Source organism: Aethalodelphis obliquidens, unplaced genomic scaffold, assembly GCF_003676395.1.
Source record: "Aethalodelphis obliquidens isolate GAN/ISIS:26980383/991018 unplaced genomic scaffold, ASM367639v1 scaffold50, whole genome shotgun sequence".
Classification (NCBI taxonomy): domain Eukaryota; kingdom Metazoa; phylum Chordata; class Mammalia; order Artiodactyla; family Delphinidae; genus Aethalodelphis; species Aethalodelphis obliquidens.
Genome location: NW_020837994.1, coordinates 14215478 through 14241589, shown reverse-complemented (window position 1 = coordinate 14241589; position 26112 = coordinate 14215478). Strand labels below are relative to the sequence as shown.

The 26112-nt window shown below is 40.6% G+C and overlaps 2 long non-coding RNA genes across 5 annotated transcripts in view; one reads left to right on the top strand and one right to left on the bottom strand.

Moving 5' to 3' along the window:
* The window catches only part of LOC113607865 (uncharacterized), a 176889-nt gene extending 167541 nt beyond the window's left edge, over window positions 1–9348 (bottom strand). For all 4 annotated transcript variants that reach the window (XR_003428124.1, XR_003428121.1, XR_003428123.1 and 1 more), the window contains exon 1: window positions 8988–9348. This is a non-coding gene — a long non-coding RNA (uncharacterized LOC113607865). The remainder of the gene's footprint in view (window positions 1–8987) is intronic.
* Window positions 9349–10142: 794 nt separating this feature from the next.
* Window positions 10143–26112, top strand: part of LOC113607866 (uncharacterized) — a 43683-nt gene continuing 27713 nt past the window's right edge. The window contains exon 1 of the long non-coding RNA XR_003428125.1: window positions 10143–10250. This is a non-coding gene — a long non-coding RNA (uncharacterized LOC113607866). The remainder of the gene's footprint in view (window positions 10251–26112) is intronic.

Here is a 26112-nt window from a genome sequence, read left to right as displayed (position 1 = left end):
GAGGTTGGGTTGTTCTATCCAAGAGGGTTGTCAGCTAGCCTCTAAAAGCCTCTCTCACTAGGGGACACTTATTGCCTTGGTGAATTTTCCCCAGTCTGAGGCCTTGCTGACCTTGTCAGCGCAAAGAGCAGATTCATCTCTTGGGTAGGGTCATATCGAGTAAGCTCATAAAACAGAGGGATAAAACTTAAATACCAACTGATGAATTTACTATAAGAAATAATGGCCACAGGGACTGGAATACTCAACCTCCAAGTGAGCACTGCATACTGTTGTCAGAGGCTGACCTATATGGGATTCCAAATAAGCATCAGAGGTTGCATGAATGGCATGGAATCAGGACAAACTGAGCCAGCGGCACCCAAGGTCTAAAGGCATTAGTCTCAGATATCCTGATACCCACATCTGCAAGTAAGGATGACAGTGCCTGTGAAAACAGGAATCTCAGACTCCTTGGCAGAAAATCCCTCCAACCTTTCCACATTGGGGATCCCCTCATGAACAGGACATGGAGATTACTGGCTAAATGCAAAATTCCTCTGGAAAATGTTTACAAGTGGAATGCCTCTGAGATTCTCAACTCCCCCTTCTGAGCCTCATATTCTTTCTTTAAATGTTAATAAATTCAATCAGACACGACCAGTTCTGCTGGACTGTAAATTATTCAGACTTGTTCAATGATGTTGCATATGTCAGCCCCAATGTTAATTTCCAAGGGGCAATCTCGCTTCTGTCGTATTTGGTTTTGAGAGGACTAACAAAGTACAGCCCCCAATTACTAATACCACCTGCCATATCCAGGCTGTATTTCATTTGTTCTCACGTCCAGCCTTTGAAGTCACTGTTAATTATCCTTATTTTATTCACAAGCAAGTGGAAGTTCAGGTCAAGTTCCTTGGCCCAGGAACGGAACTGGAATTCAAGCCCCGGTTTAAGTTTCGAACTCCTGCTCTTTCTGCATCCCACCCAGAAGTTACAGTATCAAGCTTCTATTTAAGAGTTGATTTTAAAAAAGGCTTTCAATGCTAGAACAAAGTTTGACAACTCCTAAGGGTCCATTGAGCTCTAAGAGTGTATGGTTCTTTACTGCACCTGGCTTTGTTACACCTCAGAATTGAGACATCTTTCTAAATAATTCTGACAAAAATTATTGCTCCTGGTTATTCAGGGACAAGAAACTGTGACTGAATTGTCTTTCTAGATGCCTCAGTTTTTCACTCCACTGACCTTGGGGTCATGTTATTCATCCACGTTACTCACCACAGCTCCTTCCTAATGCACATTGCATCTGATATTGATGATTCACAAGGAATGAGAGTAACTTTCTAAAGATTGTAAAAGATCTAATTACCCATATTGACCCTGCCCAGAAGCAACCACAAACAATGCTGTAATTAACTGAGTTTGTCTATAAATGGGAGACATATGGGTGATTTTTTATTACACAAGAAAAAAGGCAGGCTCATTTAGCATGCTGAAACATGTGCAACGCTTCTATATCTACCTTTATATCCTTCTTCATTCCTTGCTTCCACTCTCTCTTCCACTTTTCCTTATTTAAAAAAATGTTTATTTTTCCCATTAAGAAATTAAATCATCAAAGAACATTTTTGAAATTACAGGAATATGGAAAGATTAAAAAATTACCCATTGTTACTATTTAGAAATGACTAAAGATAACCTTGTAATGTGTCTTTCCTTTTTGGGGTGTGTGTGTGTGTGTGTGTGTGTGTGTGTACACACGTAATACAAACGACTTTTTGTTTGTTTGTATGTTTTAAAGAATATCAGTGTAGATGCTGTTACCCATATCAGCCTCTATGAGCTAAAGGATCTTTGCCTTGATTTATCTTTGTGTTTGTTTCAAAACCACCTGGTATTTGACAGAGATGTTTTGCAGCTGTTCTTTAAGAGATATGCAGTGGTCATCCGCCCTGACCTGGCTCTGGCTTGACCATAGGAATGCGCCTGCTCAGATGAGGCCTGGAGGTGTCTGCAAGTTACCTTTGCCTGACCACCATGCTAAGATCTCCGCTCAAGGCGGGTTTTTGTATTCTGTTAGGCACAATTCGTGCTGTGTGCAAAGAAGACTGGAAGACTGCGCTTGCCCCAGCTGCCCCAGGCTGCTCCTGAAAATCTCCGCCCCTTTCCTAGAGCCCTGATGACAAGGCTATGCCCTACCCCTTTAAAATTCCCTTTCTCCCCTCCCTTTGGGAACAAAGTGTTTTTAGAGCAGAGCTCTCCGTTCTCCATTCCCTGTTCAATGAGTAAAGTTTCTGCTCTGCCATAAGGAGCCCAGTTTTGTTTGGCTGGCATTTGCAACTTCGGGCAAAGGACCCATTGAGGGGTCACCTACCCCTTGGGGATCAGTAAGAATGCCCTTTGGAGATTCCAACTATCCCAAAGTCTCCTTTTCCCTGAAGAGGTGAGTTTAGAACTGGCCAAGAGGAGACAACCAGGCCAAGAAAGATAAGCATTCAATCAAAGGCTATGAGGAGTGTGAACACAGGGCACCCAGGAGAAAGCAAGCAGTGCAGTAGGGCTGGGGTACCAGATGCTGGAAAAGGACTGGTCAGGAGATGAGCATGGCCCAGATAAACATGAACCCTGAGAGCCATACTAAGGGATGTAAACTCCAACAGGAAGGCCATGGGTAGGAGTTTAGTAACATGATCAGAGCTCTAGAACAGTGCCTGGCATGTAGCCGGAGCTCAGTACACATCCATCCAATGAATAGATGGAGGACTACATGGCAGTTGTATAGAGGTTGGGAGGCAATAAACTAAGCTAGAGGTAGGGAAGCCAGTTAGGAAACTGATTTCCTTAATTACTAAGGGTCTGAACTGAGGTTCTGGAAATGGAGATAACAAAGATAAAATGGATTACAGGGAAATTAAATAAGGTTCTTCCCTCTCACCAAGGGTCCCCCCTTGTCAGATGGGTAGAATACCTTTGCTTGGCGCCCCAGGCTAACTCTTCACAGGCCTCTATTATCCCACTTCTCACATTGAATTGAAACTTTCGGTTTAATTAACTAGTAGATGAATTAGTGATTAAATTAACATGCAGAGGGGCGTCCCTGGTGGCGCAGTGGTTGGGAGTCCGCCTGCTCAGGCAGGGGACACGGCTTCGTGCCCCGGTCCGGGAGGATCCCACATGCCACAGAGCGGCTGGGCCCGTGAGCCATGGCCGCTGAGCCTGCGCATCCGGAGCCTGTGCTCCGCAACGGGAGAGGCCACAACAGTGAGAGGCCCACGTACCGCAAAAAAGAAAAAAAAAGAAAAAAGAAAAAAATTAACATGCAGAGCATGTTGGTGGCTTTAAATGCACGTGCGCATGAGATAAACTTTTACGCCCCAGGCATCTACTCTATTAAATTCCTATAGATGTGAGTTATCTGCCAAGTCCTTGTTTGAACTAGAAACATTCCTATACAGAAGAATTTTGAAATTCTCAGGGCGCAAAAACTTACTCCTTGTGTAATAGAGATTTTAAATTGATATTATACACTCCAGGACGTAAGGTTATGTTACTTCCTGTGATTGTTTTAAATGCAGTTAATGAGAGAATTGAGAACAAGGCGTCAGGGTACAAGCATTTGCAGGAAGAAGCTTGCAAGGCAAAAATGCTTTAAGCCATTAGGTGGTACACACCTTTTTTGGGGGGTGGGGCGTTCTCTATTATTATGTTTAAGACAAAATATTTATACTCATATGTATTAGAGAAAATTTAACCAGCATGACAAACTTGTGATTTCATGGATGATAAGGCTAAGTAACAACCAACTTAATCAATTAAGAAAATAATAGTACAGACAATACTGAGATATGGCAAAGATTACCAATGTGATTCATGAATGTTAGGAAACGATCAGCTCTCAAATGCAAGGAGTAGGACTGACCCTTCCTATATTTTTTAGTAAATTCCAGTTAATTTTCTGCAGTGAGTCAAGGTTAATTTGTTACTACTATTATTATTATTACTTTTTAACTCAGGCAATTGGAGTTTTCACCACTAGGATTTAGGTGTGTGCAACCTTCCCAGTCTCCTCCCCATTCAGGGCTCCACTCTACCAAGTACCTCCTATAAAGGAGGTAAGGGTAACGGAGTCATGGGGGGCAGGGCAGGACGCTCTGAGAAGGAGGCATTTGAGCAGGCACCTCACGAAGTTAAGGTCAGAACCATCATGATATCTGGGGGAAGAGGGTTCTAAGCAAAGGTAACAGCAAGTGCAAAGGTCCTGAGGTAGAAGTGTGCTTTGCATGTTTAAGGAACAGCAAGGAGACCAGGGTGGCTAAACTGAGGGAACTAGTGGTAGAAAATGATTCTGGAGAGGAGGCCAGATCATGTAGACGTTGTAGGATATGACGCAAGTTTTGGACTTTACTCCAAGTGGCATTAAAAGCCAGTCAGAGTTCTAAGCAGAAAAATTCCATGATAAGATTTACATTTAAAAGATCACACTAATGTGATGCACTGTTTGAATATACCTGCCAAAATCAGGGGTCTGCAGACTTCTCCAGTAAAGGATAAATCAGTAAATATTTTAGGCCTTGCAGGCCACACAGTCTCTGTCACAACTCTTCAACTCTGCCACAGTAGGGCAAAAGCAGCCAGACAATTTGTAAACAAATGGGCGTGGCTGTGTTCCAATAAAAATTTATTTATAAAAACAGGAGATCAGGTCAGAGTTTACCAACTTGGCTCCAGACCTAATTTCGGGTTTACGGGAAATACAGGCACATGGGAACAAAGTAAAAAGCACCTAATAGGAGTGTGCGACTTTCTCTAAGAGAGCTAGCCTGGCTCATAAAAAAAAAAAAAAAATCGATGTCCTGGAAGGAAAAAAAAGACAAAAGGGCTGAGTTGGATTAAAATAGGCCAAAGAGACAACATGTATCTTGAATGAATCCTGGTTTGAAACATAGCATTTTGAGGACAACTGGGTACATTCAAGTATGGCGTGGATACGAAGAGGATATTAGTCAATCTGGAGTGTAAACAATGATCTCAGGTGTGATAATGACGCCATGATTCTGTAGGTGAGAATCCTTATCTTAGGAAACGGCTGCTGAAGTGTTAGTGAGGAAAGTGTAGAAAGTATGAACAGAAATTCAAGAGTCAGCATAAAATACAGCCAGATGAGGCAAACACGGCAGATGCTGAGTTGCTGTACAGGGGATCTGGACGTCATTCATTACGCTATTATTTCAACTTTTCTGTAGTCTGAAACAAGGGGGTGGGGGTAGAGGAATCCCTCTAGCTGCCCTGGGGAGCACCGTCGGTGGAAGGCAGGAGAGGCTACTGGGAGCCCATGAGCAGGCCGCTGCATCATCTAGGCAAGGACCTGTCACCAGCGTGGCCTCTGACTGTCCTCCATCCCCACCCCGACTCCCTACCTCTCCCCAGGCTCAGAAGCAGCCTACTGCGTCAGGCCTATGTGGGGCAGGGCAGAGAGGACAGCCAAGAGAGCAGAATGGCCTCTCTCTTGCTGGATTTCTGGCTCACACCTCCCCTTGGGTAAAGGTCAGAAATCTGGAGTTTGGTCTCAGATCAGACCCAGGGGCAGATTTCTCTCCAGTGGCAGAGGAGTTGCCCTACCCCCCCTCCCCCCTCCCCCAAGTCTTAGGAAAGGGATTCTTCTCCACACTGAAGGGCATGATATCTTACTATAATGGAAACCAGAGCAGGTCTCGTCCCTATTAAAAAGCTTTGCCGGCTCCCCACTGCTCCTTTTCCAGGCTTGCAAGCTGTGTGCCAGGTACTGCTGAATCCAGGATTTCCTGTTGATTACCTCCCTGAATCTTTTAGCAATCCTGTGACGAACCCCAGTTGATTCATGGTTTGCCGAGCCCCGTGGAGATCTCCATCTAGAATCCAGGCCCTGGCTGAGCTCTCCAGTTTCAAGGCTTCCACTTCCCCTCTTCCAAGATTCCTGGCCCTTTCATTCATTGGTGATGCAGAACCCTCTGTGGTCCTGGGAAGATGAGCTCTCTCAATTCTTGGGCTTTGAATATGCTGGTCCCTTTTCCCGGAGTCACTTTCTCTTTCCTATCTCTGTGGTCAACTCCTACCCACTCTTCAAAACTCAGCCCAACACCCAGGTCCTATGCACTTACAGGTCTCAGTTTGCTTTCACTGGCAGTCCGTGTTTTGGCCCCCAGTTTTCAGCTGAGCAACACCTAGCTAGCTTGAGATGGTAATTCTGTTTCCCTTGGTGGGGCAAGTATATTTTCAACCTTAGGAAGGTAGGTAACCATAATTACAGTATAGATTGTGGCAACACATTTTGTGATATTGTTTTGTATATGGTCTAGAAATGTATTGTTCAAGAGGGCAGCCACTAGCCTTATGTGGCTGTTTAAATGTAAATTAATAAAATAAAATAAAAATTCCATTTCTCAGTCATACTAGCCACATTTCAAATGCTCCACAAGCACATGTGACTAGTGGATACCCTTTTAGACACCACGGATATTAAACATTACTATAATGGTAGAAAGTTCTCTTGGATGGCACTATTTTAGGGTTCTCCAGCAGGTCAGATGAATCCTCATCTCACAGACAAGCTAAAGGAGTGTTTCTCAAAGTCAGGTCCAAAGGGACAAAGTGGGGAAAAAATATTCACCACTCATTACAAAGGGTTAAGCTCCTTAATATATAAAGAGCTTTCAAAAATAAATAAGAAAAAGACCAACTACCTAATAGAAAAATAGACAAAGGATATGAACAGACAGTATAGAAACCGATATGGCCTTTGAACATATGAAAAGACACTCAAACTCACCCACAGAAAGAAAAGCCAAAACTACCCTGAGGTGCCATTTCCCACTGATCAGATTGGTAAAAAAATCCAACATTTGAAAACAAGGCTGTGAGAACGCTCTTAGACATGGCCTAATAGAGCCATTGCTCAAAATTACAAATGCATATTCCCTGTGACCCAGAAATCCTACATCTAAGAATTCATCTTACAGATTTACTTGCACATATGTCAAATGAAATAAGCACAAGGTATTGGGTTGGGCAAAAAGCTCATTTGGTTTTTCCATAAGATGGCTCTAGTAGTGCTTAGTTGTCTTTAATGTCATTTGAAACAATTTTGTTAGATTGTATTGTGACAGCTGTCACATCAGCATGCATTTTTAAAAATACTTATCAAAATTGGTGAATTTTTGTGTGGCCATTTTAATATTGAAGATGGAAGGAAAAAAGCAACATTTTTGGCATATCATGCTTTATTATTTCAAGAAAGGTAAAAACGCAACTGAAACACAAAAAAAGATTTTTGCAGCATATGGAGAACGTGCTGTGACTGACAGAACATGTCAAAAGTGGTTTGCAAAGTTTCGTGCTGGAGATTTCTTGCTGGACGACGCTCCACGCAAGGTCGGGTACACAAGTTGAAGTTGATAGCAATCAAATCGAGACATTAATTGAAAACAATCAAAGTTATACCAGGCGGGAGATAGCCGACAAACTCAAAATATCCATATCAAGAGCTGAAAATCATTTGCACCAGCTTGGTTATGTTAATCACTTTGATGTTTGGGTTCCACATAAGTTAAGCGAAAAAAAACCTTCTCGACCGTATTTCCACACGCTGTTCTCTACTGAAATGTAATGAAAACATTCTGTTTTTAGAACAAGCTGTGAGAACGTAAGAGATCATGGGGCAAGCGAAATGAACCACCACCAACCACACCAAAGGCCAGTCTTCATCCAAAGAAGGTGGTTATGTATATGGTGGGATTGGAAGGGAGTCCTCTATTATGAGCTCCTTCTGGAAAACCAAACGATTGATTACAACAAGTACTGCTCCCAATTAGACCAACTGAAAGCAGCACTTGAAGAAAAGCATCTGGAATGAGTCAACAGAAAACGCATAATCTTTCATCAGGATACCACAAGACCACATGTTTCTTTGATGATCAGGCAAAAACTGTTACAGCTTGGCTGGGAAGTTCTGATTCATCCGCCATATTCACCAGACATAACAACACCTTCGGATTTCTGTTTATTTTGGTCTTTATAAAATTCTCTTAATGTAAAAAATTTCAATTCCCTGGAAGACTGTAAAAGGCACCTGCAATAGTTCTTTGCTCAAAAAGATAAATTTTGGGAAGATGGAATTATGAAGTTGCCTGAAAAATGGCAGAAGGTAGTGGAACAAAATAGTGAATATGTTGTCCAGTAAAATAATTGGTGAAAATGAAAACTATGTCTTTAAGTTTTACCTAAAAACCAAAGGTACTTTTTGGCCAACCCAATACTTCACTGTGGCATTGTTTGGAAACAACTCCAGTCACCATTAATAAAGAACTGCTAAACAAACTTAGGGGCATACATGTGCAGCTATTAAAAAAAAAATGTAGCAGCAGTTCTCTATATATGGAAGCAGAAAGATTCCTCTAGATAACTTAAGTGAAAAAAGCAAGCTCAGAACAGTTTGCATACAATGGCACCTTTTGTGTAAAAAGATAAAACAAGGAGAGTAGAACCCAAAAGGATCTGAATGGATCTGTCCATGTGTGAAGAAGCTCTTCCCAGACACAGAAGAACAGCAGTTAACTCGGGGGTGAGAGCACATGAGGCAGAAATGAGAGCAAAGCTTTCACCAGACACTGCCTCTTACAATTTGTTTTGACCTAAGTAATTCTACATCATCTCTTCTAATTATTAAATAATCTTTTAAAAACTGATTCTCTGGGCAACCTGTCTCAAAATCAGTGAAGATGCTCATTAAAAATGCAGCCCCCTCTAGACAGGCAGAGGCCCAGCCCCAGTACTGTCAACAAGCTCCGCCCAGGATTCCCACGAACCCGCCCGTCTGAGGACGCAGAACCGGGTCAGTGGACTGAGAAGCCCTGCTCTTCCCAGCTCGCGGAAGGGCTGAGACGGTAAACTCCTAATCTGTCCGTCTGCGCCCCTTCTCACACTGGGCTTGGAAGCTCTCAAAGGGCGTCCTCGAGGAGGCCCAGACTCACCTCCCTCTGGCGAGTCCACGTGGATGGTCCTCTTGCTGACTGTGGTCCACTGCAGGCAGCGTATGACAAAAGGGTTGGGCACCGTCTCCTGGTCTTCATCAGGGACTTTCTGCGACAAAGAAGTTGTTGAGAGGGGGCAGGGCCTGGTCGGGGGCTCCGGCGCTCCTTCCATCCAGCGAGGAGCCGTCACTCCAGGTCTTTATGGATTCACTGCGCTCGTGGAAACAACCTTCTTTCACGACAGACACCTAGTCCACGGTGGCAGTGGGACATGTTGTCGCCTAGCTTGGGGCAGCTCAGGGCCGCCGGACCTGCAGAAGGCTTGGTGGAGAGAGCACAGTCTGTCGCCCGAGGCTGCCCAGAATACCCGGCTGAGATCTACTCCCGCCGGCACCGCTACCGTCACCCTGCGCTCGCTCCAGCTCTTCGTGTTTCCAGACGCACTGCCCCCTCCTGTCCAGGCCCCGGGCTCCAGCACCTTCTTAACACCATAACGTAGAAATAAATAGACTGGACTTCCTATTCTCATTGTGGATGAAGAAACAGAATTTTCTCAGGAAAATTACAGAGACTTGCCCAAGATCACAGGCTAATTTAAAGCAGAATTTTGCTTAAGAATTTAAGGCAGGATTCTTCTGAGAAGCAGAATCCAGGATTGCTAGTTTCTGACGCTGTGAGGCTTTCCTGTGCACTAAGCAACCTGCAGTCTTCCCGTACTTCAGTTAGGGCGGGGCTGCAGACTCCGCGGGAGCAGCCAACCCAGATGTATCCACAGCGAAGAACAGGACAGAGGGTTTGCGCATGCGCCACCCAGGCTCCAGAGTAGACTTCTGGTTGGCGGGATTTCAAACATCTTACCTACCGTTGATGTATACCCTTTCATTTATTCATCCGTTCATCCATTCATCATCATCATCATCCTCGCTACTAATATTGAACATCTATGTTGTGCTGGGATATGAAGTTATAAAGTCAACCAAGAGTTTCTGCTTTTAAGGATCTCAGAGTACAAAGGAAGAGATATATAAACAAATATTTGTATTATAAAATGGGGGATCTACTGGGATTCTGAAAGTACTGGGCCTTAAAGATGGACACCGTGCAGAGTTTGTATTGCCCCCCACCCCAACCCTCCCTGCCCCCAGCCAGCGATGCCAGACACGGAGACAACAGTCTTTTGCAGGGAGAAAAAGTCTTCATTGCAGGGCGGCCACGCAAGGAGACAGGAAGCAGAACTCTGAAATCTGTCTCCCAGATGGCAAGGTGAGGTGGATATTTAAAGATTGGGCTCTGGGGCCGTGAAGAAAAAGGGAGGGTGCTGTGCTTACAAAGGCCAAGGAAGTGCCAAGTTCCTATGCACAGGCCCAAGCAGGCTTCCTGCCTCTGCATGTGCAGATGCCAGGGAGTTGGTATGAAGCAAGAGGTGGCAATTTGGGCTGTGATATTGTTACTGATCAGGGTTCTTGGCCTCCTTAATCAATAGAAATTGATCAGACGCCAGACAAGAAATTCAGGCAGGACTTTATTGGGGCCCCTGCGGCAGCAGAGGGGGAGCCAGAGCAAACAACAGGTTCCCGCACTTGCTTGCCTGCTTGTGGTGGGGGGAGGGGAGGGCCGAGAGCTGGTTCCTTATATGGGGTTAGGGTAGGGGTGTGTTCAGGGGTCGGGCTGGAGGGGTGGCCTAGGTGTTTTGCCCACCTCTTAGGTGGTGTTTTGTGCTTCGGGCACTCTCAGTACCCTGCTTTTGCTCCCGACCCCCTGCTTTTGCTCCCTGCTCTTCAGAAGTGGCTGTTGGTGTTTTTTGGTCTTTTTGTATCTTGTTGTCCATAATTTGGCCCAGCTGCACATGCACAAAGGATATAATTATTATTGTCTCACATGCTTGGTGAGACAAAGCTTAGTAATACTAGGAACTAAAACATTCTCATAATTAGAACTTGCTCATCAAGTTTAGTCCCTTATAGTTTCTTTGTATTTTGTTGCTTGAGGAGACGCTTGTCCAGGTGCAAGCACAGCTGCAAAGTATCCCACGTCCCAGGCCCTAGGTCCCAGCCTGTCTCAATATCAAAGGGTCACCAATCGGACAAGCAGGTTTATTCTGCCCAAAGTTTGATCAGCCATCTTGGCTCCAGCTGGTTTCAGCCAGTCTTGTTGTGTTAGACGCAGAGGGGATTTCAACAAGTTGTTTCTTTATCTGCTGTTCTGTAAGGCAAGCTCAAGAATTTGTGTTCGTTACCAATTTTTTTCTTTTAACCCTATGGGGCAGGCTCTCACTTGTGGGGAGGGTGAGTGTGATGTAGGGAAGGCTTTAAGGGGGAGAGGTCACCTGAAGAATATGTAATTTGGGATGAGGAAGAAGAAAGGATTTTTCAGAGGGGAGGCATGTAGGAAGGCACAGAGTTACTGAACATGCTGGTGTATTTGGAAAAATGCATGTGTATCCAAATGACTGGAATATAAAGTGTGAGGAAAGAAGTGTAGATGTCGAATTATATATAGGATAAACAACAAGGTCCTACTGTATAGCACAGGGAACAAGATTCAATATATTGTGATAAACCATAATGGAAAAGAATATGAAAAAGTGTCTGTATGTGTATAACTGAGTCATTTTGCTGTACAGAGGTTGGCACAGCATTGTAAATCAACTATAACTCAATTAAAAAAAAAAAAGAAGTGTAGAAGTCGAGGTGGAGAAGGGTAGGGGAGAGAGAGTTCACCGCCAGAACAGATCTCATAGCAAGAGGGAACCCAGGAGGAGGAGAGCTGATTTTAGAAAGTAGGAAATATGGCAATATTTCTGTGTGTGTGTGTGTGTGTGTGTGTGTGTGTGTGTGTGTGTGTGATGTTAGAGCACTAGATTCTGAGAACGGAAATAGAGGGAAGAAAAAAGGGTCTCAGACTTATCTGGAGTAGAAAGATAAGTTGCTGGGTTTTTCAAGTTTCTTAGGTCCTTTTACACTAACTGCTCTCCTGTCTCTTTAATGCTCTTCCTTTAAAGAAAGTTTTAAAGCAATGTCACTCCATAGGGAAAACAAAACAAGGGAAAGAAGTATATATGTCACTGCCACTGATCAGTACACGTCACTGATGATCTTGTTCTATGATTACTTTTCAGGTAACAAGTTTGTGTATTTTTTTTCCTGTCTTGTTTTTATATCTGTTGCTAGAAAATTCAAAGTGAGAGAAAAGAATCCTCAATAATCTACCACTATGAGAGCAACTAATCACTTGCTTCCAAAAAAAAAAAAGGGAAAGAGGTAGGGTACAGAGGACCTAGAAGAAATCAGTGGGATCAACCGCTCACCCTTCTGTTTGTCCACTCTCTGTCTCATTGTGGGTCTTCTCAAGGTCCTTTAGAGTGGATATAACTCATAATGGGTGTGATATTACTATTAATTTTTAGACAATGATTTTACCATATGGAACTCCCTTCTCTACTTGACGTTCTTAAAGGAGAAGCTAACTGGTCAGATTTCAGTGAATCCTTTAAATAAGCAGGGGGTGCACTGCAGCAGTGCTGCCTCTCCAGGGTTCACCTTCCACCTTGTCATCACAGGTAGGGGGGCCTGCTCTTCACCGGCTTAGGTCCCCATGTAGGGACATCAGAAACCCAGGCTTTATCCTTATAAGCTTCATTACTTCTAAAACCTACTCATCAAAACAAGGCTATAATTATTATTGTCTCACATGCTTGGTGAGACAAAGCTTAGTAATACTAGGAACTAAAACATTCTTATAATTAGAACTTGCTGATCAGAATGCGTTTATTATGTTTACCTTCTTATTCTAGTATATGCCATGCATCAAAAACTTGACATTAGGGCTTCCCTGGTGGCGCAGTGGTTGAGAGTCCGCCTGCCGGTGCAGGGGACATGGGTTTGTGTCCCGGTTCCGGGAAGATCCCACATGCCGCGGAGCGGCTGGGCCCGTGAGCCATGGCCGCTGAGCCTGCGCGTCCAGAGACTGTTCTCCGCAATGGGAGAGGCCACAACAGTGAGAGGCCTGCGTACCGCAAAAAAAAAAACCCAAAAAACAAAAAAGAAACTTGACTTCGTTCTCTTTTCTTTATCTCTGAAATGGAAATATATACAAGAAATTTTCAAAAGGAATTAGTATAGATTTATATCATACTTTAAAGAAGTTATTATACAATAAGCATTTTTCATGCTTTTATCTATAAAGATATAGGGGCTTATATATATATATATATATATTTATTTATATATATATATCCCTTCATAATTTACTCTATTTACTATTGTTTTCCACTATATGTACTTCATTTGGCTTTTAACTTTTCACTATTATGAATAAACCTTTATATGCAAGTAGCTTTTTCCATAGTTAATTTTCTTAGCTTTGAGTCCAAGGAAACAAATAATGAACCTAAGTATGTAGTAGTTAGGAGCACAGGTTTTGGAGCCAAACAGACCAAATGCCAAATTCCAACTCTGACATTTACCTGTGACACAATTTATTTTTATTGTTGTCTTGGCATTTTCTTCTGAAGTATTGGGGTAATGCTACTTAACTCACAAATTTGGTTGTGATAAGCAAAATAATGCTTCTCTATAGCAGTTGAAACAGTGCCTGGAATAAGTAAGTGCTTTGTTATTGTCTACATTTTAATTATTGTCTACTAGATTACAAAAATGTTTCTCAAATGTTTTTAGTAATATGGAATGACACTAACAAAGTGTGAGAGCACCAACCTGCTTTGCATATTTTTCTCTCTGTAAATGTTATAGGAAGTTTCTAATTTACTTTTTACTTTCAATTTACAAATCTAAGAAATGAAGATACCAGAGCCTAAGTAATCCTTACATTTGGAGGTATGAAGCATCTCTAATTAGAGTAACTATTACACATTATGTGTAAATATTTAACTGACACAAAAGCTCTCTGTCGGAAGACCTATCTCTTCTGTTATAGAGATAAAAAGATATTCTCACTTTTGTTTTTCTTTAATTGTAAACATATCAGAGAGGAATGAAGCAGCATAGAAATAGCAACCTTTTTTTTTTAACACTGCTGTGTATATGCCAGAATTTTTGCTAGACATTTGAATCATATTTTTCCTAATGCCATAATGATCCCTATTGTATTATTTACATTTCTCAGATCACTGTATGTAATTGTGATTTATTTGCCACGTTCCCTTCTAGGACAAAGGCATGATAGAATGAGGACAACTGTGGGAAAAGGGATAGGACTGAAGGGGCAGAGAAGCTACCAGTGATAACCTGTGATGATCAGTTCTGTCCTGTAATCATCTTATCCCAAAGCCCCATAACTTCTTGTTCTGATTGTGCCCATTAGGCAAAGCAGCCATTTTCCCCCATGGAAACAGTGGGCAGGAAACCTGCCTCTGAGACCACACAGTCTGTCATTGGAAAAGCTACAGGCAGTCCTTTCCACTCACTCTGCCCAAACCCCTTCCCAGAGTTGAGGCAGAACAGTGACATAAGGTCCCTTAAATTATCCAGTAGGAAGAAGCCTAGATACCTTTGTTCTAATGCACACTGTTGCAGGCACTGACTATGAAGCTCACTTCCTTTGGCTAAAAGTACGTGACTCCGGAGCACAAGCTAATTAGTGTTATGCCAATATTGCTTTTCTTTGCCACTGAGGAGATTGATTAGGTATGTATCCTGTTTTTATTTAAGCTGTACAGCTTTTCCATTCATAACTCTAGGGGAAAACCATTGCTGTAGCAAATGCAAAGACCCAGGGCAATGCAGACTCTGGGTGCTGATTTGGGGTTTCTACTGCTGTTACCAGCCAGAGCCAGAACCGAGCTCAAGGTCAGCTGCTCATCGCTCAAAAGTCAATGTTTGAGAGACAAGGGTTGGTGGAAGAAGAAAGATGCTTTCTTCAGGAAGCCGCCAACCTGGGATGATGGCAGACTGTTGTCGCCCAAAGCATCTCCCTCTTGTTGGTTAGAGGGAAAGGGTTGTATAGGGAAAAGCCAGGAAGTTTCAGGGGTGTGCAGGCAGGGGCCATGTGCAGAACAGCACAGTCAGCTCCGACAGTCATTTTGAAGCTGGTCATGTGGTGGTCTGGTCAGCGTCATCTTGATTGTTTAAAGCACAGTTAGTCTTCAACTCCAGGATCTCCTTGTTCCCATTTCCTTGAGGCCAGTTCCTGGAATTGTGCAAGCCATAGATTCAGTACTGCTCAAGATGCAGCAGCTTACATTATGGCTATAGTCTGGTCATCTGGCCAGCTTTTTCCCTCTGGTGGTGGTTATAGTATCTGCAAAACAACTCAGGAATGTGTATTGGACACTGTTATCTATGTCCTTCAGGGAGGAACTACAGATTCTGTGACTCTACTGTCCTAACCATTAATTGCTTGAGCCTTTTGTGACTCGGGATGCCTGGGAGGCTGCAGCTTTTCTACAAACAAGAGGCAGGGAACACAGAAGGGCTTTCGTAACTGGGAGGACCTCACAGGGTTCTGCTCGCTTTCACTAATGTGAATGTGTGACCTAGGTTGGTTCTTTCCCTGATTGGCTCCCAGATTCCTCCTCTGTGAAAATGAAGGGGTTGGTTCCTTGCTTTCCTTGGTCCATTCCAGTATAAGCATCCTATGGACTAAAGTGTTTAGTAATGGGCAGGAGATGACCATAGATTTTATGGGGCTCCACCTAGTGGCTTTGCCCCATATTGCAGCTCTAAGTTCTACCCGGTTTTCTTAGGCCTTCAGTGAAGTGCCTCAGATAGTTCTGCTTTGCCCATCACACAGTATGTTCGTAATTAGTAGAACAGGGGAGAATGGAGCAGAGTGGTAAGAAGGGGAGAAGGAAAAATACTTATTTTGACTCTCACATTTAGTAAAACCTCAAATTTAGATCAAATTTAGACTTTGCTATTATCTGTAATTGAGATAATATAGACAGCTATTGAGTCTGTGAATGCATATGTTTAAGCATTAATTAATTAAATGTAAACATTAAAATGTGATTCAATTTTTGAAGCCATGTATCAGTATCATCATTTAAAATAATTAGAACTGCAGCCTCAAATAATGGAAGAAGTTTAAACTCTTCTTACTTCCGAGAAATTTCATATGTAGAGAACACAGTCACTGCATGCCAAGCAAAGTTCTGCTGTGGTAGATTCCTTGAGAGAAAAGTTCTTAGGGGAGGTAAGAAATGCATGTAAAAATAATTAGTCCTATAAAATAATGAAGATGTTTTCACTGAGCACCTCCTCTGTCATTATGTTGAACACGGGGCCTAGAAAGATGCAGGAGACATGGTTCCTAATATCCTCAAGAGATTGATAGTTCATTAGGAGAGGCAGATGTTTATAAACATATTCACAATATTATGTATACGTATATAAGCTATAATAGAGAGTTTTTTTGTTTTTTTTTTAGTAACTACAGTGGTAATACAACAGAGACATCTATTTTGTTGGGAGAGTTAAGGAATGCTTCATGGAATCCGAGGTGCAGAATATTGTAGAAGAATAGAATAGAAAAAATCCTTCACAGAATAGAAGCTGCTGCTTAAAGGATAATTCGGTATTTTCAAATAGGATGGGAGGAGCTCTTCAGAGAAATTGAAGAGCATATAATGGTGCATGTTAAGTGGAAAATGATTCACAGCACTGATGTCAAATGTGTAAGTGTTTAGAGACTGAGGAAAGTAAATTTATCTTTTTCCTGTTCTATTTGCTTGGACAGAAGCCTTGCCCCTACATGCATTTTTTTTTTTTTTTTCTGAAAGGACTGAAATCAGCATAGTCATGACTACAATGTATGTTTGAAATGAGTGTTGACATGTTTGTAAAGAACATAGGCTTCTGAGGCTACAGACCTTGCTTTGAGTCCTAGCTCTGTGCCTTCTAGCTAATTAAACACGGGCAGCTGTTTAGCTCTTTGAGATTTCTTTACTCCTTTGAAAACGTGAGAAATAATAATAATCACTACATAGAATTGTTATGAAGATTAAATGTGAACACAAATAATATCAGGAACGAAAGTGAGGCATTATTATCAGAGATGAGAGAAATTAAAATGACAGAATAATGAAAGACATTTGCTAACAAATAGTGAAATTTTGATAAAATGAGTAAGTTATTTTATTTATTTTTTTAAAAGTTTTATTTATTTATTTATTATTTATTTGGTTGCCCCAGGTCTTAGTTTGTGGCAGGCTGGCTCCTTAGTCACAGCTTGCCAGCTCCTTAGTTGTGGCACACGAACTCTTAGTTGCAGCATGCACATGGGCTCTAGTTCCCTGACCAGGGCTGAAACCCCGGCCCCCTGCACTGGAAGCTTGGAGTCTTAACTGCTGTGCCACCAGGGAAGTCCCAAGAGTAAGTTACTTTAAAATGCAATTTATTGTAACATACACAGATGTATTATAAAAATTGAATAGTCCTATATCTAGTAAAGAAATTGTGTCTCAAAATAAAAACCATCCCACAAAGGAAACTCCAGGCACAGATAAGTTTAGTGGTGAATTATTCCAAACATTTAAGCAAAAAAATAACACCAACCTCTGCTAAATTTTATTAGAGAATAGAAAAAAAGGGAACACTTCCAATTTTCTAGGCCAGTATAATCTTGATAACAAAACCTGATACGGACATTATAAGAAAGAAATATTACAGGTTAATATCGCTCATAAACATAGATGCAAAAATCCTAAATTGTATTAGCTAATAACTGAATCAAGTGAGATTAAGGTGGGTTTATTTCAGATTGTTTCAACATTCAAAAATCAATATAATTCACTATATTTAGAAAATAAAGGAGAAAATTATATGATAATCTCAATAGTTGCAGACAAAAGCATGGATACCTCTCAACAACCATTCATGTTATAAACTTGTAGCATACTAGAAATAGAAAGAAACGTCTTTAATATGTTAAAGAACATCTACCAAACCTTCACTGTATACTTCACAATTAATGGTAAAATCTTTGAAGTTTGCACCATGAGATCAGGAACAAGATTAAGATGCCCACTATCACCTTTTTTAACAATATACTGGAGATCCAGTTAGAACAAATGGTGTGACTATTGGAAAGGAAGAAATAACTGTCATTATTTGTGGATAGCACGATTATAGATGTGGAAACTCCGAAAGGATCTCCAGATAATCTATAAGAATTAGCAAGTGAATTTAGTAAATTCAGCATACAAATATCAATTTGCATTTTATATACCAGCAAAAGTGATTAGAAAAAAATTTTTTAACTACATAGCTAATGAATGATGTACAAAGTCTCCCTCTACACAGAACACTATGAAACATTATTGAGAGATTTTAAACATACTCGGCTGGATCCAGATGAAAAACAAAAACATTCAAAATTGCCCATAAAATGTTAGCACTAATTGCACACAAGCCCCCATTAGGAGACAACCTATTAATTGCTCATCATAGGATGGTTTTAAAAAAAGTTCTGTGAAAACTGTCATTGATTTCAAAGCTTTGTTCATGTCTGGCAGGAAAGGTTGTGGTATGTCTTATGAGTGTCTGGAACATCAGAGGAGCTAAAGAAGGTAATGTTACTAGTGATCTTCAAACTGCAGCTGAGTGAGGGTGAAGAAAATGGAGTGGGCTGGTGGAATAAATTAATTTTTATGCATGTAAAGCTACCATGAGGATCCAAAGGCAAGCAGCAAGTCACCTGACTTAGTTTTTCAGCTGCAACCAAGGCATTGTAAATATTAACAATAATTTCTGTCTTTTGATTCAAGATTAATGTGTACCCCAATCTAGCTTTTTTTGTAAAAGTCATTTATAGTCTCTCCTCTAACTGGTGACACTAAGGCCACATGGTGAGAAATATTAGGACAATGGTATTCAAAGCATGGATAAATTTTTTGTACCTACTGTTAGGCTTATAGATTTATTGAGCACATACTATGTTCAAGTGCTTTAGAAGAGTTTTACACATATAATAGCTGTTACATATTTTGGTACCTTTCTTAAAGATAAGGGAATGAGACTAAGGGAATGAGGCTCAAAGAGGATATGCAACTTGTTCAAGGCACCCAGATAGTTAAGAGTCAAAAGTCAGTTTTGAACTCAAACTTACCTGACCCTAAAAACATGAGCTCTTTTCTTTATACCATGATGCCTGCAAACTTGATGTGTGATAAATTGTTTAGCCCAGTATCTGATACATCATTAGTATTCAATAAGTTCTATTATTATTATTATTGTTATTAAAATATGACTAAGTCTCATAAGGAGCCCCTCTTTTTTTTTTTAATGAATCTCTATCCAATCAATGATTGCTTCTTCTTGGCGGCACACATTATGAAAAACTATAGGAATGATAATGCAAAACATGGTAGAGATAGATCTCTCTAAGCTTTTCTCTCAGGAAGTGACAGTTATGATAGTAAGTGAAGGAAGCTAGGATTTAACAAAATCTGTACGGTGGGCTATTTTCCCTCTACTATATTCCCTTGGTAACAAACCCTTAAAAGTCTGTGACACTCTTCAAAGAGGAAAAAGGTTTGATCCAGAGCTCTGAGGACTGGTCTATCCCTGCGGTGTATTAGTCAGCGGATAAAACCTTAATTTATTAAATAGATAGCAATCCTGAAAGCACCATAAATAAACTGCTAGTACATAAATTAGTTCTTCCATCTTGAATGGGTTAGATTCTTGTGGCCAATGGCTTTGCAATAAAGGAATCTCTTTCTGCCTTTTGAGTGGGTGACAGATTAGAAAAATCCAAGATAAAATTCCCCGTACACACTAGTGTGAACTTCAGAATTACACTTGAGTAGGTATATTTCAAACAGTAGGATGATTATGGAAAGTTACAACTACTTGTCTTAAAATTTTTATATAAGCTAGACTGCTTAATATGGTTAAATAAAAAATCAAAAGGAAGAGGGACCATCTACGTTCTTTGATATTTAGTTAATGCAACATATCAAAATTATACATTAGCTTTGTGCAAACAAGAACAATAAAATCTTGAAATTTAACTCTTTATAATTACTCAGATTTTCAGGCAATGTTTCCTCCTCCTCACTTCTCAGTTCTACCTGTACGGATCTTAAATATCTGCATGGCTCAGTGCTGCGCCCTTAGCCCACTTGAAGATTTTTTTCCCATAAGGCCTGTTATGTGGTCACTTGTACGCACAGTTTCTGTATAAATATCTTTCTTCCTCACTGAGATACACAGGCTTTAAAGACAGTGATTGTTTTTAAATTTAGTTTTGTAATCCCGAGAGCCTACCAGAGGGCCTTCCATCTAGTAGGTGCTTGACAAATGTTTGGTTGTTGAATAAATAGCAGAAAGATTACTTTGACAAAAATGCAATAGAAATTAGAAACTGAAAAGAGAAGGTAGGCTTAAACTCTCCATGGGAAAGGACTATTTTTCTTTTTGCTATTCTGAAAAAAAAAAAAAGTCCAATAGAAACGCAAGAAGCTGTTTAAAGTGTTTGCATGATAACAAGTAGGAATGAATAACAACATTTCTAATTCACCAGTTATTTTCAAGGAGAGAGAAAGGTAACTTTTTATTTAAAAATACAATTAAAAAATATTACCCACATGTGAACCCACATTGTGGATTGTCTGTGACAAATACTTCATCTTCAGCAATCTTTTTATTCATGACAATAGGTATTCCAGGTAAGAGACAATGCCTATCAGAGCCCATTTCTCTCTAGGAAGTGCAAACTCTTTTTTTATTTGAAGGTAACAGTTACTATTTCTCTGATCATTCCTTCCTGGATTCATTTCATGCCCCACAACGTAACAGCCACTAGTGTTGCCACTTTACATCTCTTTCTCACAAATCTCATCCACTGTTACGAACTCAATTAGCACATTATATAGGTGGCTGTTGTTTCAATGCTCACCTTTATCCCAAGCTCCAGTCATACATCTGTAAATTCATCAGGCAGTGCCATTTGAATGCCCCATGACAACCCCAAAATCAGATTCAGATTAAATAGACTCTATTTTTTAAATTTTATTGAAGTATAGTTCATTTACAGGGTTGTGTTAATTTCTGCTGTACAGCAAAGTGACTCAGTTATACATGTATATAATATACTCTTTTCCATTATGGTTAGTCACAGGCTATTGAATATAGTCCCCTGTGCTATGCAGTAGGACCTTGTTGTTTATTAAACTGACTTTAAATACCAAGTATTTGCTAGGCACTGCCTAGACATGCTTATCTCTGTCATCTAACTGCAAAATAAAAAAGGTCTTAAATTTAAATACATAGTCTTCTTTCACCCCATACAATGTTGCACTATTATAAGAGCTACTGTGTATTGAGCCACCTAGTGTGCTCTATGTACTGTACACGTTACCCTTTATACCAGAGATCTTTTGAATTAAAAAATAAATAAAGGTAGGTGGTATTATTTTCATTAAAAAATATTTAGACTCAGAAAGTTTCATATGCCCAAGACTTCATATAGCGGAGAAAGGATTCAAGCAACAATTATTATGATTTCAAAGGTAAAACTCTTTCCACTACCTCACCACCTCCAACATTCACTGTCTTATTCTTGAAGCACAGTATAGTGGTTAAGAGCATTTACTAGAGTCACCTACTTGAGTCTGAATTCTGGATGTTAAACTTGCTATGCTTATGACTTGAAGTCAAGTTACTTTACTTTCCTCTGCCTCAATTTTCTTATCTATAAAATGGAACTAATAAAAGTCCATACCTCACTGAATTATAAGAATTAAATGAAATATAAACAACCTAGTACAGTAACTGGCACATGGTAAGCTCTCAATATATTTTCCCTGGGAATCATCTAAAAGTCAGTTATGCTATCTTATTAATTCTTTATTCAAAATTCTCCTGTATCCCTTTTCATCTTTTTTCCCCTTAATGTCCATGGTCCAAATATAGGAAGCTATCATGTTGAATGACTCGTCCATTTTCTATCCTAGCAACACACTCATCCTGTATCTGCAACCATTCTGGGGCTGCACTTCCCTCCAGAATACCCGCTCTGTTCTTCTTTGTCTAATCAGATCCTACCCACCTCTCCAGGCCAAGCTCAAATTGGTGCTTAACCAAATTCTTCTCTGGTTAATCCAACCAGAAGTCTTAATTTCTTCTTCCCACTGAGAAACCAGGAGTTAACCTTGTTTTAGGATTGAGGCAGGGGATAGATGGGCCCCTGGGGAAAATGGTTCGAGTTCCTTCCTTGTGGACCGATACTCCGAGATGGGAATAACAGGATAATTGAGAGAGGAGGCTGGGCCCTGCCCAGATAGAAGATAAGACACTGCATATTTCTCACTCTCGAAGTCAGGAGGCCTCCCCGACTACACATGTGCAGAAAGGCTCCTTGGATGTCAAAAGGGGAGTGATGCTAACTGATGCCAACTGATGCTCACTACCCACAGGCCTCTTTGGTAGAATCCATCTTGGCTAAGAGATGCGCACGCACACATGGGAAAATCCCGAGATATACCAAATATGGACTTTGAGCCAGGCAAATTAAAATGATTGGCCAAAGGAAACCAGGAAGAAATGCCCCGTATAAGTGATTTAAACTGTCACGAGGGCGTGACTCTCTGAGCCACCCCGTGTGTCTATCCACACATACTGTACTCTTTTTTCCCTAATAAATACTTTACTTGTTTCACTACTTTCCGTCTTTGTGGGAATTCTCTTTCTGCAAAGCCATAGGGCCAGGGCCTTGTCACTGACCACTGGTCTAGTGGCTAGGATTCAGTGTGCTCACCGTCGCGACACGACCTCAATCACTGGCCAGGAACTGAAACCCTGCTTCAAGCCGCTACAGGCCAAGGCCACCAGAGATCAGGATTGGATAGGGTTTAGAATTCTCAGGTGGTCTTAACCATTCCCGTGGACCTCAGATTGATAAGTACTACTCCTCTCTCCACACAACAGCCTTATGACATAGTTAAAACCCCGTCCACTAAAGGACAGATTTCTGTGAGTCGCATCTGGCTTTAGGGAGAGAGCCTCTTGGATACTTGGTTCTCTACAGAAATCATTCTCTACTTACTGTTACCATTCACTTATTAATCACAATCAGTTGTGAATACGATGCATATAATTGCTGATATTATCAAAATTTTGTGGCAAGAGAATTAGGCTGTGTATTCATCAGGGTAATTAATTCTAGCTGCTGAGGAAAACAAACTCAAATCAGTGGATTAAAAAAACATTAAAGTTTATTTTTTGCTCAGATTACAGTCTGCCTAGGGTCAGGTGATTTGCTGGAGATCTTGGGGTAGTGCTGGCTTCCAAGCAGTGACTCGGGGACATTGATTTCCCTTTATACAGCATGATTTCCCTCATGTATGGTCTCCCTCGTTTCTAGGCATAGGTCAGGAGAAAATTAGACTGGGAATCACTGGAGTGGTTTATAGCTAGGGTTACATAATAGTATACCTCCATTCACATTTTACTGGCGAGATCCCAGTCCCATGACCCCAACCCAACTACAACAGAAGCTGAGAATTACTTTTCTTGTGTTCCCTGGAAGAGGAAATGGAATCGATCAGCATCCAGCTTGTCTGTGACAAGTCAACAGTCTCCCCTTGACTGATAGCAATTCGTACAACTCCTCTGAAGCTGTTTCTTACCTGCTCCACCTGAAAACTAGATCATGTCTTAAGACTATTCCAGTCCCTCCCAGATAATAAAGTATCACTTTAGTTCCCAGAACAATCTCAGCCTAGTAATTGAAATGTCCAGTCTGAAAAAATAAAACTATGAAATGCATTTGAAACTAAAGTTTTCCTCTTTCCATCCTGCATCTCCATCATGGTGAGAAGCCAGTTATGGGATAGGAAGCATGATGGGCTTCTTTTCACTAGCTGCGATTCTCGAGACTAGGATAGGCATAGGGAAAGAACAAAGAGATCACATTCAGAAAATATCAGGCTTTAATTGTATGGTTGTAATCTGGAGCTGGTGCTCTCTGGGCATGGTAGATATTCAGTGATTTTTTTTTTCCCCCTCATGAAGCACATTTGTGAGTTCTTTGGAGATTTCCCGATCAGGGACATTTGATCTCCACACCCTGGATGTCTGCAATTTCTTCACCTTGGTTGTCTACTCATGATCCCTACCCTTTTCTTTATGAATCTAATAAACACTTGCATCATGAAGCTGACTCTTGGACCGTTTATGCTTCAGACTGGCTCCCTACTATGCAATCTTTGTTGGATCCTTGACAAATATACATCTCTCCCTGACATCAGTGGAAACTAAGCTGTTTCCCAATGTAGATACTGCTTTTCATTCTGGCACTAGGACAATAGTCACAGCCTATTCATTTTAGATTTCTCAAATGGTGATTTCTTGAAACCTTTCTTTCTCAGTGTGTCTGAAGTAAGGAGAAGCACGCCTTTTCCTTTATCAAAGAGCAAGTGGTGAGGAAAAAAATATTATAACATTCTCAACTACTTTCCTTCAGTATTTCTCTCAATATTGAACCTCAGCTCAGGAGGTGGCTTTCTAGTCACATTGTTTGAGAAAATCTGCATAGGTAGTTTGAATCCCTTTGAAATTTTGGGGGAGTGAGTATTGTCATATATTGCTTTGTTTCTCTGTCCTCAACCAATAGTGAGAAAATTACCAATTTAACATACTATTAGCTTAATAATAAGTAAAATTTACAAGGAATCATTTGCTTTTAAAAAATAAATCAGAATGGATTGATGAAATGACATGTCTCATTCATTTGCATTCTGATTGGGAAAGAAAGAGGAACAATTAGAACAGTGCACTGGGCATCATATTGAGATTTTTTTCCCCAGCACTATATATTAATAAACCTTATGTTTCCCTTAGTTTTTTTTATTGATTTATAATTAACATACAATATTATATTAGTTCCCAGTGTATAGAATAGTGTTTCAACATTTTTATATGTTATGAAATGATCACCGCAATAAGACCAGTTACCATCTGTCACCATACAAAATTCTTCCAATATTATTGACTGTATTCCCTATGTGTACATTACATCCCCATGACTACTTATTTTATAGCTATAAGTTTGTACCTCTTAATCCCCTTCACCTATTTCTTCCAACTCCCCAACTCCCTCCCCTCTGGCAACCACCAGTTTGTTCTCTAGGAGTCTGTTCCTATTTTGTTTTATGTGTTTGTATTTTTTTTTAAATTCCACATATAAGTGAAATCATACTCTATTAGTTTTTCTCTGTCTGATTTAGTTCACTTAAGCACAATACCCTCCAGGTCCATCCATGTTGTTGCAAATGGCAATATTTCATTCTTTTTAATGTCTGAGTGATATTCTGTTGTGTGTGTGTGTGTATATATATATATATATATATATATATATATATATATACCACATCTTCATTACCCATTCCTCTATGGATAGACAATTTAGGTTGCTTCCATATCTTGGCTATTGTAAATAGTGCTGCAATGAATAGGGGTATATACATCCTTTTAGAATAGTGTTTCATTTTCTTCAGATAAATACCCAGAAGTAGAATTGCTGGATCATATGGTAGTTCTATTTTTAGTTTATTTGAGGAAACTCCATACTGTTTTCCATAGTGGCTGCACCTATTTACATTCCTACCAACAGTGTATGAGGGTTCTCTTTTCTCCAAATCATCATCAACACTTGTTATTTCTTGTCTTTTTGATAATAGCCATTCTGATAGGTATGAGATGGTATCTCATTGTGATTTTGATTTGCATGTCCCTGATGATTAGTGATGGTAAGCACTTTTTCATGTGCCTATTGGCTATCTGTATGTCTTCTTTGGAAAATGTCTTTTCAGGTCCTCTAACTGTTTTTAGTTGGGTTGTTTGTTTGTTTGATGTTAAGGTGGTCAGGGGACTGAGCGCTTAACCTGTGGAATCTGATGCTATCTCCTGGTAGATAGAGTCAGAATTGAGTTGAATTGTAGGACACCCAGCTGGTGTCAGAGAATTGTTGATGATGTGGGAAACCTTCCCCAAACCCTGGGAATTGGGAGCAGGATCACTGCAGCCTTTGAGGTCCCTCAAGTTTCCAATTTGTTTTACACCAGCCCTGCGTGATTGCTGAAAGCTTTGTGATTTCTCTTTACCCAGAAAAGGCCATAGGCTTGGGCCAAACCCAGTCCTCAGCCTGCTGTTGGAATGGGCAA